This window comes from Henckelia pumila, chromosome 4 (assembly GCF_033568475.1).
Source record: "Henckelia pumila isolate YLH828 chromosome 4, ASM3356847v2, whole genome shotgun sequence".
NCBI lineage: Eukaryota > Viridiplantae > Streptophyta > Magnoliopsida > Lamiales > Gesneriaceae > Henckelia > Henckelia pumila.
In genome coordinates, this window is record NC_133123.1 from 111,724,322 (window position 1) to 111,733,766 (window position 9,445).

At 33.2% G+C, this 9,445-nt stretch overlaps 1 non-coding gene across 1 annotated transcript; it reads right to left on the minus strand.

Annotated features, from left to right (window-relative positions):
* Positions 1-200: 200 nt before the first annotated feature.
* Positions 201-311, minus strand: LOC140870162 (small nucleolar RNA R71). The gene has a single exon (XR_012147137.1). It is a non-coding gene; the product is annotated as a small nucleolar RNA R71 (small nucleolar RNA).
* Positions 312-9,445: the final 9,134 nt, after the last annotated feature.

The following is a 9,445-nucleotide window of genomic DNA, read 5'->3' on the forward strand; positions in this document are numbered from 1 at the left end:
CATTTAAGAGAATTTGAGGAGGTTTGCAACACTTATAATGATCAAAATTGTAGCATGGATACTGTTCGATTAAAGCTTTTTCCTTTTTCCTTAAAAGATAAAGCTAAAACATGGTTGCAAAATTTGAGATCAAGTTCAATAAGATCATGGGAAGAAATGCAACAACAATTTCTAAAAAAGTTTTTTCCTTCCCATAGAACAAACTCTTTTAAAAGACAAATTACAACTTTTTCTCAAAAACAAGGGGAAACATTTTATCAATGTTGGGATAAATATAAAGAGTTACTTAATACATGCCCACATCATGGTTTTGAAATATGAAGGATAGTTTCTCACTTTTATGAAGGTTTAATATCTAAGGATAGGCAAATGATAGAATTCATGTGTAATGGAACTTTTGAAGATAAAAACCCAAATGAAGCTATAGAATATTTGGAGTAATTAGCAGAAAATGCTCAAAATTGGGATAATATAGGCTCAATTGAACCACCAAGTAAAACCAATAATTCAACAAATGGAGGTGGTATTTATCATCTTAAAGATGATGTAGATGTTCAAGCTAAACTTGCATCTTTAGCAAGAAAAATCGATTCATTAGAAATGAAAAAGAGTGATCAATTAAAAAGTGTTCAAGAAATTGTTTGTCATATATGTGACACACATGATCATCTTACAAAAAATTTCCTACTTTGCCTTCATTTAAAGAATGTCTCCATGAACAAGCCAATTATGTTAACAATTTTAAAAAACCAACATTAGATCCTTTTTCACAAACATATAATCCTGGTTGGAGAAATCATCCTAATTTTAGTTGGAGGAACGATAATAATGCACAACCTTCACAACAACCTTTTCACATTAACCAAAGTCATCAAGGTTATGCTCCTTATATCCCACCTCCAAGAAAACATTTTGAAGATGAAATTCATGCATACATTCAAAAGCAAGAGTCTATCAATATTCAAAACATTCAATCTATGAATGATTTGAAAGAAACTCTTGCAAAATTTGCATCTGCACTTAATATTCATGAAAAAGGAAAATTTCCATCTCAACCACAACCTAATCCTAAAAATCAAAATCAAGAAAAATTTGATCAAGTAAAATCTGTTATTACTCTTAGAAGTGGTAAAATAGTTAATGATCCATATAGTGATGAAAACAAAGATCAGTCAAACTCAAAGAGTAAGGATGAAAATCTTGATACTTTCGAGAAATATGATACTTTGAGTCCTAAGATTAAGAAAGTTGATGATAAATTATCTGAAATAATATGTGAGTCAAATAAACATGTTTCTTTCCCTCATGCATTAGATAATAATAAAAAACAAAAAAATGATTCTGATATTTATGAAGTTTTTAAACAAGTAAAAATAAATATTCCATTATTAGATGCTATTAAATAAGTGTCTTCTTATGCAAAGATTTTAAAAGATTTATGTATTGTGAAAAGACAATTGCATGTAAAGAAGAAAGCATTCTTAACGGAGCAAGTAAGCTCTATTATTCAAAATAATTCTACCTTGAAATATAAAGATCCCGGTTGTCCAACAATTTCATGTATTATTGGAAAAAATAAAATTAAAAAAGCTTTGTTAGATTTGGGAGCAAGTGTGAATTTAATTCCTTATTCAGTTTATGAAAAGCTTAAGTTGGGAGATTTAAAACCTACATCTGTTACTCTTTTACTAGCCAATAGGTCAATCAAAATACCTAGAGGTATTGTAGAAGATGTATTAGTTCAAGTCGATAAATTCATATATCCCGTGGATTTTATTGTCTTGGATACACAACCAATAGAAGTACATAACGAAATTCCAGTAATATTGGGACGTCCATTTCTGGCAACTTCAAATGCCTTAATTAATTGTCGAAATGGAATAATGAAATTGTCTTTTGGAAATATGACTTTAGAACTTAATGTGTTCAATTTATGTAAACAACCAAGTATTAATGAAGATGAAGATGATAATGCAATAGAAACAATCGTGGAAGAAAATATACACCAAGAAAACTTAAATCAACAATCTGAAGTTTGTTTAGTGGAAAGTTTTGATTCAAAAAATGTTTTTAAATCAAATTTATTTGAAGAAATTAATGAACTTGAAGAAGTAAAAGAAAATGATCATCCAAAACTTGAATTAAAACCCTTACCAATAGAACTAAAATATGCTTTTCTTGGTGAAAATCAAACATATCCTATTGTATTATCTTCTACCCTCTTACCAAAACAAGAAGAAGATTTAATAACACTACTTAAAAAACACAAAAATGCAATTGGATGGACTTTGCAACATATAAAAGGTATAAATCCTTTAATCTGCACACATAGAATTCACTTGGAAGAAAATGCTAAAACATATCAACAACCACAAAGAAGATTAAATCCACACATGAAAGAAGTTGTTAAAAATGAAGTTTTAAAACTATTAGATGCCGGAATTATTTATCCAATCTCGGATAGTAAATGGGTAAGTCCAACACAAGTAGTACCAAAAAAATCAGGCATCACTGTTATAAAAAATGAAAAGGGAGAATTATTACAATCTAGGATTCCATCTAGTTGGCGTATGTGCATTGATTATAGAAAATTAAATGATGCAACTAGAAAAAATCACTTTTCGTTACCATTTTTAGATCAAATTTTAGAGAAAGTGGCAGGTAATCCTTATTATTGTTTTCTTGATGGGTATTCGGGGTATTATCAAATACCAATATCATTAGAAGATAAAAAAAAAACTACTTTCACTTGTCCGTTCGGAACTTTTGCTTTTAAAAGAATGCCATTTGGTTTATGTAATGCCCCGGCTACTTTTCAAAGATGCATGCTAAGTATTTTTAGTGACATGATTGAAGAATTTAAGGAAGTTTTTATGGATGATATAACTGTTTTTGGAAACTCATTTGAAAACTGTCTTAAAAATTTGGAAGCAGTTTTAAAAAGATGTGAAGAAAAAAATCTTGTTTTAAATTGGGAAAAATGTCACTACATGGTTAAATCCGGAATTGTGTTAGGGCATGTCATATCTGAAAAATGAATTGAAGTTGATAAAGCTAAGGTTGATGTTATTGCTAATTTACCATCACCAAACATGATCAAAGAAATTCGATCATTTTTGGGTCATGCGGGATTTTATAGAAGATTTATAAAAATTTTTAGCATAATATCGAAACCAATTTTAAATCTTTTAACAAAAGATGCACAATTTGAATGGACTCAAGAATGTGAAACTGCTTTTAAAAAGATAATTAATCTTTTAACTACATCACCTATTTTACAACCTCCTGATTGGTCTTTACCATTTGAATTAATGTGTGATGCAAGTGATTATGTTGTAGGAGCTGTGTTAGGACAAAGAAAAGAAGGTAAACCTTATGTGATCTATTATGCAAGTAGAACCTTAAATAGTGCTCAAATCAATTATTCAACAACTGAAAAAGAATTACTTTCAGTAGTGTTTGCATTAGATAAATTTCGATCCTATTTAATTGGTTCTACTACTATTGTTTATACTGATCATTCTGCCATAAAATATTTATCAAATAAACAAGATGCTAAGCCGAGATTAATAAGATGGATTTTGTTGTTACAAGAATTTGATCTTGTAATAAAAGATAAAAAAGGAAAAGAAAATGTAGTAGCCGATCATTTATCAAGAATAATTTCTGAATCATCTCAAAATGAAATACCAATAAATGAAAATTTTCCGGATGATCAACTATTTTATGCTACTACTATGCCTTGGTTTGCTAATATTATAAATTTTCTTGTGACAAATAAAATGCCTTCTCATTGGAGTTCACAAGATAAAAATAAATTCTTGAAAGAGGTCAAAAAATTTTATTGGGATGATCCTTAAAATTTTACGGTTTGCGTAGGTTTGGTAAAAATAAAATTACTCAAGCTACAGAGGTCATAATGGAGTAATCTCAAATCCTGTAGAATCACAAAAGAGGCATCTTCAACTTTGTAGAAGACAAGAAATTCTAAAAACTTCATTAAGATGATCAAAATAATCAAACATCAAAATGGAGACAGATTTACTTTTACTATGACCAGCTTGGAGTAAAAATATCATAAGTATTTTATATTTTATCCAAAAGGGGTGAATGAGTTATCAAAACACATCTACAGACAAAGGACTACATGTTATATGTTTTGTACAGAAGCAAAATCGGAAGTCTAAGGCATCAAACATACCAATTAAAGTTGGGTCAATGTATTGACATTCAAGGAGACAAGCACCCACCTACTTTACTATTCCATATTTAATGAGTCTTGGACCCTTGCTCTCATTTGGCCTATAATTAGATGTGTTGTATAAGCTTTTTAGTGTGCTAGAGTGTAGAAAATTCCTCATTTGTAAAATAAATATTGTGTGTGTGAGAATAAAAGTTTGAGTGTGCAAGTTTCTCAAGTTCAAGTATGAAATTTATTTTATCTTTATTCTTGAGTTTCATGTTCATGGAAAGCTAAATCTTTTTATGTCAAGGTGAAAAGGTTTCATTGTTGGTCAAGTAAGATTGTTTATATTTTGTATATTCTTTCCTTTTCTATTTTTATTTTTACTAATTGATCTTTATTTATAGGTATAATTTTGGATGATTTGTTGTTACCTATTTACATCAAATGCTTGGTACCTTGAATGTGGTTACCTTGATTTGTTGTCAAATATGATACAATAAATACTACAATAATTATATACTATAAATATATGTATCTATTTATAATAAAGTCATATATATTATTTAGACGATAGCGTGACTCTGTCGGTTGTTCTAAATAATATATTGTGATTTGAACTAACTTTTACTTTCCGCAACTAACTTTTACTTTCCGCAACTAACATTTACCTTTCCGCAACTAACATTTACTTTCTTGCATCTAACATTTACTTTTTCGCATCTAACATAAAAAAGGTCATATATTTTATTTAGAAAATAGCGTGGCTCTGCCGGTTGTTCTAAATGAAATATTGTGATTTGATCTAACATTTAATTTTATGTCAATTTATATTTATGCATTTATATATATATATATATTATGGGTACCATGTATTAAATATCGGTTAATCTGATATTAATATAGTGGGAACTATATTATATGATATATTTGTATAAATATTTAATTATTCTCTTATGTTTATTTTTATTTTAGTTTAATTTATTTATTTTTGTTAAGCAATCTTAAATAAACCAACAATGAACCTTTGAAGCCTTGACAATTTTATAATTTGTGTATTTAAAGTTTTATAATAATATTTTTATCTATAATATATCATTGCTAAAATTAAACTTACAACATCCTCTCCGTGGATCGATCTCGTACTCACGAGTATATTACTTGCAGACAACCTACACTTGGGTGAATTACAATTTAAGTTGTAGCAATAGGATCAAAGTTGCTCAAGATAGACAAGCCAGTTATGCTAATATTCGTCGCAGGCCACTTCAGTTTGAGCCTGATAAATATGTGTTTCTACGAGTATCACCTTTCAAGAAGGTGATGAGATTCGGTGTGAAAGGCAAGTTGTCACCTCGTTTCATTGGACCTTTCCAGATACTGGAAAAGATCGGAGATGTTGCATATCGTTTGGCGTTACCGCCAAATCTTTCCAGTATACATAATGTTTTTTATGTGTCGTTACTTCGACAGTATATAGCTGATGAATCTCATGTGATTCAGTCTACTGATATTCAGCTAGAGCCAGATCTGTCTTTTGTTGAACGACCAATCCGTATCTTAGATAGAAAGGAGAAAGTTCTTCGAAACAAGGTTATACCAGTTGTGATGGTGCAATGGCAACGCCGAGGCGTTGAAGAAGCAACTTGGGAAACTGAGAGTCGTATGCAAGCAGAATATCCTGAGTTGTTTGCTTTGTATTTTTGATTACAATGTAGTTGTAATTACAGTTGTTGTAATAAAACATGGTTTGATTTTTCATATTGTTATCTTAATTTGTCTTTAGATTTTATTTTGAGGACGAAATATCTAAAGGTGGGGAGAATGTAGTAACCCAGATTCTATTTTAAGATAATAATATGTTAAACATGATTAAGGGTTAGTAATTAACCAATGTCGGAGTGTAATTGGACTTCAGAAGGAATTTGGGCTTCTGACTTTGGGCCGGATCGGAAGCTCCGATCCCAGATCGGAAGTTCCGATCCCAACCACTTCGGAAGCTGATCGGAAGCACAGAGATCGGAAGCTCCGATCCAGGAATGGAAGTTCCGATCTCTAGCTGCCAGCAATGCTTGATGACTCAGCCGCGAGTTTTGACAAGTGTCGAATGGAGGGCAGATCGGAAGTTCCGATCCTGACGTTTCAAGCATGCACGCAGTGAGCTGGATCGGAAGCTCCAATCCCGAAATCGGAAGTTCCGATCCTGACCGGGAATTTTGCCTATAAATAGGGCTTGTCTGACCGATCCTGACGTTTCAAGCATGCACGCAGTGAGCTGGATCGGAAGCTCCGATCCCGAAATCGGAAGTTCCGATCCTGATCGGGAATTTTGGCTATAAATAGGGCTTGTCTTATTTCATTTGAATTACGAATTCCGAGTTTCTTTCTTCAGTTATATAGTGTGAGATATTTACTTGAGGGCCCTATCGGTTATAATAGAGGTTTTGGAATAACCAAGGGGTGGTTATAGTCATTCGGGACTAGCAACTCCAAAGGGTTATCTACGGACGAAGGTATGGTCCGGGAATCTATTTAAGTTTTGGGAGTATTTATTAGCTTAGTTAAGGCTTATAGAACTTGTGTAGTGATACGGTGAACTTCTGAATATAGGCTTGAAACCTAGGATCTTATTATACTTGAACTAGCCTAGAGGTACGTACACATTGACTGAGATTGCCAGCGAGTATACATGTTTATATGTTGCATTTATTTGGCATTATTATATGGCATGATATATGATTTACCGCTTTCTATATTCATATGTCATGTGCATATACACGTTGATTCTATACCTTGTTATACCTGACTATAGAGCCGCTCAGCTCTATACTCGATAGTCTGTCACTGAGAGTACCGCGACGGCGGGGGCATTTATGTCTGTCTACTCTGGTGTACTAGACGAGTGTGGTTGCACCCAGAGGTTGATCCGTGCGGTGGCAGCACTCATGTGGCGCCGATTTTGAGCATGACTTTTCGGATGACCCTTTACCAGTCATCATGTTGCATGCATTATATACATATGTTTACTCATGTCTATGTACTGGGCGTTAGCGCTCACGTCCTACTTGTTATCTTGGACACCCTATTTTATGGGGCAGGTCGCAGGATGGACGGAGCCGGTAGTTCGAGGCAGGACTAGGGAGTCTGATATTTTTAGGGGAATTTATACAACAAGATTTGTTTTAGCTGTATAATGTTTACTTTTAAGTATTTCGATTTGGTTGTATCACTACAGATTTAAGCCTGGATTTTATTGCTAAGCTGATATGTACATTATGGTTATGTTTCCGCACGTTTTACTTTGTTAAGTTATTTTGCTGTATTAAGTTTAATACATGCTGTTAGTTGCCAGTTAGTAGGTGATACCATGCAGGGTCACTACATTCAGTATTCATCCTGGTGGCAAAAAAATGTATAATGATCTGAAAATGTAGTACTGGTGGAAACAAATGAAGTCAGATGTGACTGAATTTGTATCCAGATGTTTGAATTGCCAACAGGTAAAAGTTGAACGAAAGAAGCCAGGTGATCTATTGCAGAGTTTATCCATTCCAGAATGGAAATGGGATTACATTTCCATGGATTTTGTTACACAGCTACCACGTCATCCAGAGGGTGCGATGTCATTTGGGTGATTATTGATCGTTTGACGAAATCAGCATGTTTCATTCCGTACAAGATGACGTACAGACATGATCAGATGGAAGAGATCTACATCAGAGAAGTGGTAAGATTACATGGTGTGCCTAAATTTATCGTTTTAGATCGAGACCCTAGATTTACATCACACTTTTGGCATAGCTTGCAACAAGCTCTTGGTACTCAATTGCATTTGAGTACAGCATATCATCCTCAAACAGACGGACAGTCAGAGCGGACTATCCAGACACTTGAGGATATGTTGAGAGCTGTAGTACTAGACTTTGGTACTAGTTGGCAAGATTCATTACCACTTGTAGAATTTTCTTATAATAACATCTATCAGACTAGCATTGAGATGGCTCCTTTTGAAGCACTGTACGGAAAGAAATGTAGATCACCGTTATATTGGGATGATATCTCAGACGTACCAGATGTTGAACCTGATATGATCCGAGAAATGACTGAAAAGGTAAAGCTTATACAGAAAAGAATAAAAAAAGCTCAGGACAAACAAGCAAAGTATGTGAATATCAGACGTCGACCTCTATCTTTTGATCAGGGAGACAGAGTTTTCTTGAAGATTTCTCCGTTTAGAGGGACAGTCAGATTTGGAAAGAGAGTAAAGTTATCTCCGCGTTTTATCGGTCCTTATGAGATCATCGAGAAGATAGGCGATCTTGCTTATCGACTCGTTCTTCCTCCATCTTTGTTTGGTATTCATGATGTATTTAATTTCTCTATGCTGCGGAAGTATCAGCCTGATCCTTCCCATATTATTCAGCCTAATGAAGCTGAACTTGACGAGACTCTCAGTTATTTTGAATAGCCTATTCAGATTCTTGATCTTAAAGATAAACAGCTTAGAAACAAGACAATTCAGCTAGTCAAAGTTCAGTGGAGTCGGCATGGCACAGAAGAAGCGACTTGGGAAACTGAGTCAGATATGAGACATATATTTCCAGAGTTGTTTCATTGATGTGAGTTCTTATTCTGTTTTCTATTATGCCATTATCTTATGCGTATACAGATTTCATATACAGCTTGCTTATGATTTCGAGGACGAATTCATGCCTTAGAGGAGGAGAAATGTAAGGCCCATGATTATTTAATTTTAATCCGAGAATATTTAATTTGGGAATATTTAGAGTTTAGAATTAAATTCTAATATTCTTAAATGAATAAGGATTGAAATTGAATTAAATCTCTTTTCGGGGATTGAATTGCAAATAGCCAAAAGTTCAGGGACTAAACTGCAAATAACTTGTATTTATCTTAATTCCTACTTGTTTATCTTCATTGTACACGTGAACCATCAGATTAGAAGGGAAGAAAGGCAGAAACACGGCTGAAACCCCCAATACGCCATTTTTGTCCCGTAAAAGCTTCGATATCTTTTCATCCGGCCGTCAGAATTCAGAATCGAATATATATCTGCGATCACCGCTCCGAGACCTTCATTTTGGTACAACTTTTATTGAGTTCTTTCATACTTTATTTTTATGTTGAAGATGGACTGTTCTTATTTTTGATTATATATATGATTGAGCTAGTACCCGTTACGTATTCGCAGACGATTCGGAAAAAAACTGTTGTTCAGATTTTATATGAATTTCTGAAGCT